This window comes from Physeter macrocephalus, chromosome 20, assembly GCF_002837175.3.
Source record: "Physeter macrocephalus isolate SW-GA chromosome 20, ASM283717v5, whole genome shotgun sequence".
NCBI lineage: Eukaryota > Metazoa > Chordata > Mammalia > Artiodactyla > Physeteridae > Physeter > Physeter macrocephalus.
In genome coordinates this window covers 118,708,121-118,722,116 of record NC_041233.1, presented here as the reverse complement: position 1 = coordinate 118,722,116, position 13,996 = coordinate 118,708,121, and positions in this window count along the sequence as shown.

The following is a 13,996-nucleotide window of genomic DNA, read 5'->3' as shown; positions in this document are numbered from 1 at the left end:
AACTAAAAGGCGTAAATTTTGAAATACTGACTTTGGGTTTTTCTTATTTTTCTCCACTTAAAATGTATCGATTTAAACTTATTTTAGCAGCTCTGGTAACCAGTTTACACACATTTAAAACATATTTGTCTATGTTGAAATTATTGAACTGTTTTGTTTTTTCCCAATGTTTCCACCTGCTATCAAATATTTGCTGGTGGTGCTGTGTCTGCACCTACATATAGCTTGAGTGTAGCATATATCATATATACGATGGTATCATATATCCTGAGTGTTTCATTTTTGCCTCTTAAAGTACAATAGCTACATTCTAATCATAAATGATTATGATTAAAAGTAAATAAAGTTGTAGCATAATGTAAGTCACAATGACTTGGGGATGATACAAACTAATTGTTAAAAAGCTTTTCTAATTAATTTTAATAGTATTATGTTTCATTAAAACCATCAAGCTCAATATGCAATATGAATGCAATATGAATGCAATATGAAGCTCCAATAAGTGCTTAATTTTGTTTCCTGGGGAGCAAGAAGAGAATTCAGTTCAATGCTTAAATGCCTTTGTAAAAGGTAACATGATATCAAGCTAAAAACAATGAACAAACAAGCAAACAAACAAAAACCATATTTGCCTTGAGACAGCACACAACTGAAGTATATCAGTGACAGAATGTTAAAAAGAGGCGTTCCCATTCTCTCAATTTTTACTGAGAACCAAAGCTCGGAACAATAAGTGATAAATATCCTTACACAACTAAGAGAAATGTTTGATCATCTCTGCAGGACTTACCAAGGGTTTGGCCCAAAGCTGGGTCTTCCACCTCTGTCCCAGCATCTACCTAAATCTCATATATAAATAGAGAAAGATGGGTAGAGACTATCTATTGGAAAGAATTGTTACAACGCTCCATATTTCTCCCCCATGCCTCCAACTTCCTCAAATCAATCACCCAGAAAACTTGATACTGAGACCCTACAGTTTGGACTACAATGGTACACGACTCCAGTTTAAACATTTTTATAAAGTAAAGCTGAGGAGAAAGAGGAAAAAAATGAGGGTCAGAGAGGAAGCAAGAAACACTATTAAAAAAAAGGGTGAAGCACAGGTACATCGGGTCCACAAGGATAATGAAAAAAGACAACAAAAAAATGAAAGTATTATCATCTCGAAGGTGACACTGACAAGATGAGTGAGCTGAGTCCATCAGACGGAGGCTCTCGAGGGTGTAGCACTAGAAACAGGAAGTAAAAGGGGGTAAAGGTGCTCAGCTGGTGGTATTTTGACCTCATCTGGAAGTGCTGCAGTGGGAGGTCCCTCAGGAGAGTTTAAGAAGAACCCGAAGGGCTTCCCTGGTGGCGCAGTGGTTGAGAGTCCGCCTGCCGATGCAGGGGACGCGGGTTCGTGCCCCGGTCCGGGAAGACCCCACGTGCCGCGGAGCGGCTGGGCCCGTGAGCCGTGGCCGCTGAGCCTGTGCGTCCGGAGCCTGTGCCCCGCGACAGGAGAGGCCACAGCAGTGAGAGGCCCGCGTACTGCAAAGAAAAAAAAAAAGAAGAAGAACCCCAAAAACAGCCCCTTGTGACATAAAGGATGCTTTTGGGTTTCTTTCAAGGCTAAGGCACCAATGCCAGATTACAGATACACTAGTCATTTATGACCCTCCCTCGTGTGATCTTTAAGAAACTTTCCCCTCTGAATCTGACTAGAGGAGAAGTATAAAAGGACAATTATTACTGAAGAGTCAGGAAAAGAAGACAGAAGAAAATGACCTTGCAACCCTTTGTGATGCAAGTTTCTGCACCTGAATGGGGTTCAAGCTATTGCAGAGGGAGAAACAATGAATTGAACGAAAGATTCAGAGTTTGTTTCAAATAAGGCTGAACTTTTTATTACCTGAAAACTATACTTTTAATACCTAAAATAACCACCAATGCTACAAGATCTGCTAAAAATACTGTCCAGACAGAAAAGGGAGATCTACTATTGTATGTTTGGAAGACAGTGGTATGGGGAAAAATAATGAAAGCATTTCACTATTTCACTTCCTGCAACTCTATCCCCTTCAATATCTAAATAAGGTATGAAATAAAATGAAAATATATTAAATAATAGTTGTTTCCTTGTCTTATCAATTATAAAGTCTGCCTGGGCCATCTGGATGGTCCAGATTTGCTAGTAATCTTGAGTTAGTTTATTTACACCCTGAGGGATAAGGCTATGTTCAGTCAGATGGTGTGAAATTTCTACATCTGGTGCAACTCTCTCTGCAAAGTCATGCCTATTAAGATGTTCATGTGAGAGCATCTTCCGGGAACGGCTTTCAGCCACCTCTTGGAATTGTTACCCAGAGAACCCTGTGAAGAGTATACAGGTGGTTCCCTATTTCTGCACTTATTGCTGCTTCCATAGACCTCCTTCCTATTTTCTTCTGCTTTCTCTCCAGAGCAATCTTTAATAAAGATTCTCCAAGGAAACTATTCTAAGACAAAGACAGTCATAAAATTAAGTTGCACATTCTTGAATGCCATAAAGTCTTCTAACATTTGCGATGCAATGCTGGTGTAGTCGCAGGTGAAATTTATTAATAACTTAATCACAATAGTTGTCTACAATCACCCTAGAAATATTTGTGTCCAATAATCACTGAGTGTATAACAACCACTCAGAATAGTATTACATTCACGAAGTGGGTTAAAGTCACAAGACAGATTTAAATTGGGCTGAGGAAACACTTGTAAACAATATCCAGTTTGCTTCCTTTTGACCTATAAAAATCAATTTTTATATTTCAGTGAGATTTTCATTTAACGTTTATAAAATAATTTAGAGGTATTTTCTCAAGGGTTAGAAATTTTACTATTTTTAAGACTCTGAAATATAATATACCCAATATCTACTTCTACGTTTGCAAATACTTAATATAATTCAGAAAAAAATAACAGTAATAAAATTTTAGTGCTGTCAGGAAAATTCAACAGTAACAATAAAATTAGCCCCCAGAGAACTAATCCAAGACACTTCTTTGGCACCGTGTCCACGGACTCAAAGTCTATACCTGTGCAGAAAACACGTTGCAATTTCTCTCTCTAGACTAGAGTCCCACCCCACTTACGCTGGGTGTACAACACCAAGTAAGAAGTGCGGCACTGTTTCAGACTCATAGACATAAGGAACAGCCCTGTGGTTGCCAAGGGTGTGGGGGGGATGGGCGGAGTTTGGGATCAGCAGATGCAAACTATTATATACAGGATGGATAAACAACAAGGTCCTGCTGTAGAGCACAGGGAACTCTATTCAATATCCTGAGATAAACCCTAATGGAAAAGTATATATATATAAAACTGAATCATTTTGGTGTACATCAGAAATTAACACAACATAGTAAATCAACTATACGTCAACAAAAAAACAAAAAGAAGGGTGGCACTGTTTTAAGAACCACCTAGAAACAAGGATCAAGTATTGACCACACACGTGGAATGTCACCATTTGGTAAAATTTTTTTTTTTCTCCCCCACACACACTGGTGATAACCTTGTATGAGACCACAGTGACAACACAATCATTGTTTAGTGAGAAATGAAAAATATGGGCTCCATCATGTGAGCCATCTCTAGGCAGTGGCTTAGTCTAAAGCCAAAGTGCATAAACATCTGAAACTTATTATTTCCTCTTTCAGGCAGAGCTTTGAGTGAAAAGCTTATAAGGAGACAATCATAGGTACATCTGTTTTTCAAAATGTGTCTTAACAGGTTTTAGCTGTAATATTATAAAAATAGCTGAAATTGATCAAATGCTCACTATGGCCACAGACAGCTATAAACACTTTAACGCATGCTTAAGTGATAATTTAATTGCCTCATTTGGGGTTTTTCTTTACCTGCCTTTCAGAAGCATTCAGTTGATATATGGTACAATTTGTAAGGCTTTTGTCCTCACAGCTCTTAATTATATTAGGAGAAAGATATGATTAGAAATATCTATATTTTAAGGCATAACCTAGTAAGTGTCTTAGGAGGGATAGTAAATGTAAAATGGGCAGAAAAGGAGTAGAAAGTCACTTCAAGATGAATTAGGAAAGTCTCATACAGACGCTGTTTCAGCTGGGCCTTAGAAGATGTATAGGATTTGGATTAGCAAATATGTGTGCAAAAACTTTCAAGACAGCAGGAACACTTCAGTACAACTGACTGAGCAGATAGAAAGTGTCCTGAAAATACAGGAAAAAGTGAATATCCTGTAACCAGAGGAAAAAACTATTCTTTTTTGAGGACGGTTGAGAGTGAGGGCAAGAAAGGGACTTTGGGGTCAGGGCGTGGAGGGCTGCAATGTCACGGTGTGTGGAATGGAATTTATGGGGCTTTAGTTAGAGTCACTGAAAATATCTGTGATGTTCCTAGGAAAGATGTGTATAGTGGTGGCATACAGAATTTATTGTGCTGGAGATTATCTCACAATTAGATTTTATTATTCTAGACATGAGACAAAAGTGACCTGGCTCTAGAAATATTAAATGAAGGAGGTAAATGCCATGTTAATTAATGCTTACTCATTGGTTAATGTTTTTAATATGCCTTACATGATTAGGAAGAATAATATGATTACTTCTGTTATAAAATTTAGCTTCACTTCACCATTTTTAATAAATAAAGCTAAATAGTATAAAACCACATTTTTTTGTTTCAAATTTATATCATCTTTAAATTCACTTGTCACTTCAAGTTCTATGCCATATATATTTAGCAATTTCATCAAGCATTTCTACATGTTCTGGTGGACCAGAAGAGCTGTGCAGTAAATTTGAATATATTTGAATATTTAATGGTACCATATTTTAAGGCATGTGGATAATTTTCTTGCACAATTTTAATAAGAATCTGTATGATGATGGTACCCTATTATATGGCAGTTCTGTTACGTAGTCTTTATTTAATGACAACACCTTACATATGACAAAAATGCTGTAGTATAATTCTCTATGATTTCTTAAAGTTCACAGAATCTGAATGAATTATGAAAAGCAGTATTTTGATAGAGCTTCAAACATGGAAAATAATAATTTTAATTAACTCTGGTAATTTGCACATATATGGGGGGCAAGAATATATAGCTAGTGTCGCCCACAATTAAAACATGCTGCGAGAAGATTCTCTATTATTTTGTCTCAGGTAAGATTCCTTTGGCCTAACTTATGCATAGAACACGAGAGTGATGAATTTCATAATGGATAATATATTCCTTTTTTAAAGAAAATTCTAAGAATATGATTATCTCAAATCTTGGCTACTATTTTTCAATAATATTGGATAATTGTATAAATTACTAATACAAATATATTAAATTAACTTTACAGCGATGTATCTGCAAAAGAAAATATCCCACATAGAAGGTTCTTTTTTTTTTTTTTTTGCGTTACGCGGGCCTCTCACTGCTGTGGCCTCTCCCGCCGCGGGGCACCGGCTCCGGACGATTACTAAGGTATAACTGAAACTTCCCAGTGTTCCTGAAAAAAAAGCAAGATGGAATTTACCTATTTTCTTTTTTATTTTCAATCTATTCTCTAGGAGAGTTAGGAAAAGTTAATGATTTGATGCAGTAGTTAAGTTAAATGTCAATGTAACAGTTAAATGTCAAAGGCACTGAAAAGCAAGAATAAGCTGAAAATTTTTCTAATGTTCTGAATATCTGTTGGTCTTCAACACAACTGCCTTTTGACAATTTTGGAGTTACCTACACTGAAGTTTTCAATAAAGAGCGCTGCATACCATGAAAAAGGTGACTTTGTGCGGGAGTAATATTCCTATATCACTGAATGAATAAGGGACAGAAGTGTTTGGGTCCTTTTCATTGTTTTTTAATGGTAATTTTTCTTATTATTACATCATATTGAAACATTATTTCTTCACGAATTATGATCATTGTTAAGTTTACACCATGGCTCTCGCTACATGTACTGGTGCCCACAAGGCATGTTTTTTTTCTCCCTCTAAATATCTTTAAGGGGCTTCCCTGGTGGCGCAGTGGTTGCGCGTCCGCCTGCCGATGCAGGGGACGCGTACCACAAAAAAAAAAAAAAAAAAAAAAAAAAAAAAAAGCATTTCTGACAGCTGTATAGAATTTTTTTTTACCATCACTTTGCTCTACATAAAATCAACCTATTCTTCAAACGTATCCCCACCTTCCTCAGATGGTTTTATTGTATTTTTCTTTCTTTCAGACTATGTCAATATATTTATGTATTTGGCAAAGAAAAAAATCTCAAAGGATCCCTTGCTAAAATACAGAATGCTGTCAGAATGTGTAAGGAATGAAGTAACAAAAAAGGTACATTATCATTCTCACAAAGAAGCTTTAAAAGCACTGGTTTCATATATTAAACAGAGTCAGCATCTGACTGTTCAAGTGTAATGTATATTTTCAGCTTCCAGTATCAGAGTTATGAACTTCATATTTATTCTCTCCATAATGATATTTATAATTTTTCTTAATGTGATCTTGAAATGCTTATGTTACAAATGAGTTCTACTATATAGATTATCTTGTTTGTAAGCACCTTACCATGTGAGTCAATAAATATATATTGAAATAGCAATACTATAAATCAGTTCGCTGCATCACTTTACTACCACCACCAAATTAGGATAAAGTTACACTGCTTTAGGCATATTTAAATTAGGAATCTGAGGCAAAAGATACTCTCAGCCTTCAAATTTTCCAATGTCCAGAGTCAGATGCTGGAGCTCAGAGATGAATAAAAAAGGGATGAAAAAGGACGGAGAGTGCATGTGGAGCCAACTGAAGATATTTTCTACTGATACGGAGTTGTTTTTGGTATGTTTACCTTTAAATTGGTATTTAATGGCATAACAGCCATAGAATAAGATCTCTATTATAGCTATTGTTCGAAATTTGATGAAACTATCTGCGTGGCCTAAAAATGTGCTTAATATTTTTTGGAAACTTCTCCTTGCTTGTTGGACAGGAAACATATTCTCTCTTTGTTGGATAAGGCCTTTCCTACCTATATCTCTTAGATCATACTTGTTAAATTTGATTTTCAAAAACATTAAAACTATTGGTTTAATTGAGCTCTAGAACAGTGTAAAATTCTCTAACTATAAATTTCATGTTTTATCATTTTTTTCTTATTTTATCATTCTTCCGTATAATTTAAGGCAATGTTAAAGATATACAATTCATAGCTTTTATATTTTCTTAAATTTTTTTTTACTGTTATGTTTTTATTTACATCTATTAGTGATATTTCTCCTAAATTTTATTTTGTTTGATACTAATATTGCTATACTATCTTTTTATTTTAATCTGGTGTTTAATGTCTCTTCTTTTCACTACTTATTTACCAATTTCTGTATGATTTATTTCAATTGTATCAAAAGAACATCATCACACACATTATAAAAGTTTAATAAGTGAAGTAAGAATGCCTTTAATGTTTTCATTCCTTAGATTGTATTTTCTTCTGAACAAATATTTTAATCTCCTTTCTCTTCACATGTGTATCTAATCTCCTTTCAGATGCATACTTTATTTACTGTGACCTCCCCACTTTAAAATATATTTGAATCTAAGTATAGATACATTTTCTCCTTTATTTTCTTATCTCTGGTTGAAAAATTATATACTATAATTGCTTTTCAGACATACACTGTAATGTATTTACCTCTAAGTACAAGGACCTTCCTCCACAATGGATCCCAAACAAGTTCCAGAGAAGTGTAGAGGTAATCTTGACTGGTTCTCCCATAAAAATGAACCACCCAAAAAGAACCCATAAAATTACATGTCAAGGACTGTGAAGTGGTTCTTAACAACCTCAATTCCTCTGTAAACTGGTATTGGGTGATGATAAATATCATGCTTCAAACACCTTTGAGTCTGTGCTCTTATTCAGCCATTTCTTGCAAACAAATCAATCAGTTATTCTGCTTTTTAACAGGTGAGTTTAATCTGGTTACATTTATTGTGGTTTTCAAGGACTTTTATAATCTGATTTGTTCTTTTTAATACTTTTCTTTCCCTTCTTTTATTATTCTTTCTTGATTTTTATTGTTAAAAAGCAGTATTATTATAATAGTAGAATAGTATTTGTTGATAAATACATTGTTATCACCACTTCATCTCCTTCCATTTCCTTAACAAGTTTGTAAATAACAGATAATATTTCTAAACTTCACTATCCAGGATTTGTGTTTATCTCTTGAACAAGGGCTTAGCAAGCTTTAACCTCCTACTGGATTCCAGATCCAGATTATTTTATCTTGAGTTATAGTTTCAATTTTTTATCACAAAATAGTATTTTGTCAAATGGTAATTAAATTTACCAATAACTCATTTTTATATCATTTTTTATACCTTACTATGGCTTCAGTATTCTCCCAGCCAAGCCATATTCTTGAATAGTTGTTTCAGAAAAGATCTTCGTTGGCTTACTCTCTTAGGGCTCATCTAAAATTATCTTTATTTTGGTATAACTCTTGAATGATATTTTGGTGGGGAAGATATATTATATGGGTATTTTCCTTCAGCTCTCCGAAGTTATTATATATTATATTCTGACAACTAGTTTACTGCCAAGAAATCTGTTTCAATCTCATTTTCATTTGTTTATATGTAAATCTTTCTTTTCTCGGTGCCTTGAAGATCTCTTAATTTTTCATCATCCGCATTTACAAGCGTGCCCAAGAGGATACTCAGTTTTATTTATCTGGCTTAGTATTTTCAATGTGAAGATTTAGTTGGTTCCTCAAACCTAAGTTAAAAACAAAACCAAAAACAACCCTCAGCTAGTAATCTTTTAAATTTTATTTCTGGATTCAAAGAATTCTATTATTTTACTTAAGTCTGAACACCACAATATGTACTTTTTCTACTTGGTTATTTTTTCTATCTACCTATTTTTGTTTTATATCAATTGCTTATATTCCATAAATTTCTTTCATTTTATACATGTTTGACCATTTATCACTTTGGGGCCATAAACGTATTTTAAAGTCTTTTTCAAATTATCAAATTATTTTGATTTACTCTTCTGATTATTGATACATTTGGCTTTTGTCATACTAGCTGTCTTCATTTATTGAAATCATAGCTCAGAGGAAATATTTAAGCAGTGTTTTCCTCCCTAATTCACTCTTTCTCTATTTGTATTACCTTTGCTCTCCACGGTCCCCTTGCATAGTGGTTATACAACAAGCTCCATCTGGCCACTCAAATTTCAGAATGCAAACCCAGGTCTCATATTAGCAGCTTGGTCTCCCTGCACTATGGCAATAGTGAGAAACTGATGATCCAAATGATCCAATGATTTGGCTCAGCATCTAACTGCAAGCTTGGGCCTTTATCTTCCCACCTGCTATAAGCAGTAGCCCCAGTTAACAGCTTTCTTAGGCCTCCTATCACACGTGGGAAATCACTACACCAAAGGTTGAATTTGAACCTTCACTCCTCCACCTTACAAAGAGCAATTCTGAACATTATGTGAGCCAAATTCCCAGTCACGTAATTTTACTGCATCAGGACCTAGAACGCAGCAGGCTGAGGGCTTCGGCCAGGCCCATCTTACTCCTGCTGTCTGGTGTCTGTGACATACCCTGCCTGTTCCTTTTTATAATTTATCTATCATTGCTATAGGTTTGGAGTTTGGGTAGGGGCAGAGGATCAAAGTATGACCCAAAGTACCATCATCTTTAAACAAAGACCCAGAACTATCTCCTTTCCATACTTGAGGAATATTGATTCATACTGTGTATGTAAGTTTTCCATTTTATATTATATTGTAAGCACTTACCATTTAACAGTACATTGTTTGATTTATATGCTTTATTATGTTATAGTGGAAGTTTCTTTTCCTTCCACTTTTATGCATACTTTTCAATACTTATCCTTGCAATTGCTTGTTGCAAGATCACTTCTGGCGTTCCAACAAATAATTATTTTTATTTTCTAATTTTTAGGTTATTTATTTTCTCTCTCCATCTCTGTCTCACTTTAGGATAAATGACAACTTTTAAAAAATTGAATTTTCCTATCTGAAATTTTGGAATGCTTTTAATTTGTTCAAGTTATTTTCATATTTTTTACATAAAGAACACAACATAGATATGTATATGTATATAGATATAGATATAAATTTGTTCCTTAAGTTCATTTCCAAGTACCTTATATTTGATTTGTGTTATGAATAAATTATTTAGCCTTATGTTTTCTAAATATTTATTATTGTTATTTACGAGAACTATAAATGCTTTATGCTTATTTTGTATTAGCACTAATACTATTACTAATTAGCTTAATGAATGTTTGTTGATTTTATTGAGTTTTGAAGCATCTAATGATATGATCTGCCAACACAATGACTGAATCTTCTTTCTCTTTGCTTCGCCTCTTAATACAGCTTCCCAGTCTTATTTCATCTGATACTTTCAGAAAGAAAGAAAATAAAAGTTGTGATAGCAGGTATCTTTCCCTTTCACCCATCTTTGAAAGGATTATCTTTACTCTCAATTTCCTGTGAAATATGATAAAAGCACACTTTTGATTAAGTTAGTGGATTTTTCCCCCTTGTTAATTATATTTCTTTTCAACATTTACAGTTTCAAATTAGAAAAGGATAACGAAAACTTTAAATGAGAAGCGCTTGGGCTCATAATTATTAACTATCAAATTCATATAATATTAATAATGAAGATAATTTGTAAAAGAATAACTGTTAACTTTTGGGTGTTTATCATGTGCCATGTAGTATTCTAAATTGTTGAAATGTATTAACTTATTAAATCCTCATAAAATTTCCATGAAGTAGGTACAATTATTATCCATGTAGAAGAGAAATGAGGCATAGAGAGGTTTAGTACTTTTCCCAAGGCTAACTACTGAACTGGGATAGGTCTCTGTAATTATTTTAGAGATCCTACCTTCCAAACACTTACATATGTACATTAAATTTTGTAGCTTACAAGATGAAGTGATTATAAAAGTGTACTTTAAATGTTATTACAATAATTGGAAATAATTTTTTATAAAGTTATGATTTGGAGATTGGTGATTCATCATTTGATGACAGTAGTACTATATCTAAGTTCGAATACTGAAAATGGTAAAATTCATCAGGTTATATTCTTCTAGGAAGCAGAAAGAATTTCAAAACACGAAGCAATGCTGATTTCATTTCTCTTTAAAGTAAAATCAGCGCTTAAATTGCTAAAGGGCTCACTAGCCTGATCTACCTTTAGATTTTCAGTTATTTAAGGCTCTGTACAATTTCAATATGATCTTGTCCACTGTCAATTCATAATAACTGCTTTTGGGCAATGGACAAGTAAATCACCTCAGGGAAATAAAGAGAAAGCAGAAGTTAGAAATTAAGAAAACAGTCTGATTATTCTTGAAATATTCCAAGTAATTCATGCTCAAACTGCCTTATCAGCATACTTGTCTCTCAAACCATATAAAGGCATTCCCTTCAGCTTGCTGACATTTCCAATACTTTAATTGGGACACGAAGCCCTTATTACATTTTGCTTCAGGGATCCAATAGTACCTATGCAACATTCTAAACTGAATAGTCCTCAGGCCAGTTTCTCCACTGTGCCCAAATGATAATTGATGAATATACGTGTCTTAATTCTTTATTTTAAATTGGTCCTTTTTCTCTTTTGCTCATTTAAAAATTTAAATTATTTTTGCATTATTCCATTGGATAGTTGGTATATCAGATTATCAGGTTTTAGGCATTGTGCTATTTAACTTTAGTTAAGTGCTATATTGTTTTTTTTAAAAAAAGGTGCTTACGGCTTCCCTGCTGGCGCAGTGGTTAAGAATCCTCCTGCCAATGCAGGGGACACGGGTTCGAGCCCTGGTCTGGGAAGATCCCACATGCCGCGGAGCGAGTAAGCCCGTGCGCCACAACTACTGAGCCTGTGCTCTAGAGCCCGCGAGTCACAACTACTGAGCCCGCGTGCCACAACTACTGAAGCCCGCACGCCTAGCGCCCGTGTTCCACAACAAGAGAAGCCACCGCAACGAGAAGCCCGTGCACGTCGAGGAAGAGTAGCCCCTGCTCGCCGCAACTAGAGAAAATCCCGCACACAGCGATGAAGACCCAATGCAGCCAAAAAATAAATAAATACAATTAAAAAAAAATTAAAAGGTGCTTAATTCAACAGTTTCACAAGGAATACCTTTAGATATAAATATCTTAATAGTCATCAATGAATTTTGTTAAATTAGATGATGATAATCTAGATTGTCAAATGAGTCATAAAAGAACAATGATAACCTGGTAAAGATTCTGGAAATATTTTTAAAGTGATTACAAAGTTCATACTATTCAGAGAGAAGGGTTCTCTTTTCCCCTTTTTTTAAGGATAAAAGAAGAAAAAACTGAACTTGTAGCTCAAGGAATTGGGGTAATATGTAATTGATTACATATTACAACATTTTATTGAAGAGTATTAACCATTAAAATTAGTAACTAAAGATGTCCTAGAACATAATATACAAGGAATGCAAGATTCGTTGTTTGCAGTTTGAAATTGCATGTGGAAGAGACAGACTGAAGAGCCCAGGACTTTGTTTCTTGATTTTATCTTTCCCAGCAAAGAGAAAACAATACACAGTTGGAAAACTCCTAAATTAGGGGAAAAAAACCAAATTCATACTTTGACAAATACACACCAAGGTTCAATTACGTCTACAAGGTTCTCTTCCAGGCAATGCGTCAATAGAATAATGACTAAGACATTAATTCGACCTTCAGCAATTAAAATATACACTCCACTCCAATAAGAAAGTAAACAGGTATGTGAGTATGAAGATATAGAGAAAAGGTCCATAAAAGAAGCACAGAAAAAGAGCCATTTGTGTTGAGATCAGGAAGAAGAATGTAGCTTATTGCAAGAGCAAGTAGTGAAATGATTCCCTCAGTGCTATTTTGACTTGAACCTGGGCTTCAGAGAACATGTGAGGTTTTTGAGGAAACAAGAGACTTAGGGTTTAAACTTTAACAGTAATACACTATGGATTGGAGAAGAGATCGACACTCCAAAATAAAAAGAAAACAAACAAATACAAACGACAATAAACTTCTAACAAAATTTCAAAATAAAATACATTCTCATCTGCCCAAGACGAAGGAAGAACTGACTTAATGACTCATTTTCAGCTCTATGATTCCAATTTGAGTTGTTTACTATCCAACAGGGTTAGCAAATCACATATTCCTTTAGTATCAATAGCAACAATTAACTAAGCATATAAATAAACACTAACAAAAACAGTTACCTAACCTTTTAAAAACTGCTACAAACTTCTGTGGATAAAATAAATGATATTATAAACTTTTCTAAAAAGTGCATATAAATTTTAACTCAAATTCATGTTACTGCCATTGATTCTTTAGAAACTGTCTTCAATCTTTCCACAACATTGAACATAATCTAGAACCCTCAAAGAATGAGATTTCAGGAATATAATGTAGATTTTAAAAATAGGTAACAAAGTATTTAACAATGTATCAAGTTCCCTTCTCACCTGCTGTTCCTCCTTGCTTTTTTTGTGATCCAGATACCCTTAAGACAGGGACAAATATATCCTGAGTATTCAGCATTCGTGAATGAAAGAAAGAATAAATATGCAAATAAGTTTATGGATAAATTTCACTGCACATATTTGCTGAACAAAGTACTAATATTCCAAATCTGTTACTTTGCACATTCTATTCTCTTAATCTTTATTTCCTCCTTTGCCTCACCTCTTCCAAGTTAAAAACCCTTTTCTGCGTTTAAAAACCAGATCAAAGAAATACAACCCTTGGGCTTCCCTGGTGGCGCAGTGGTTGCGCGTCCGCCTGCCGATGCAGGGGAGCCGGGTTCGCGCCCCGGTCTGGGAGGATCCCACGTGCCGCGGAGCGGCTGGGCCCGTGAGCCATGGCCGCTGGGCCTGCGAGTCCGGAGCCTGTGCTCCGCAACGGGAGAGGCC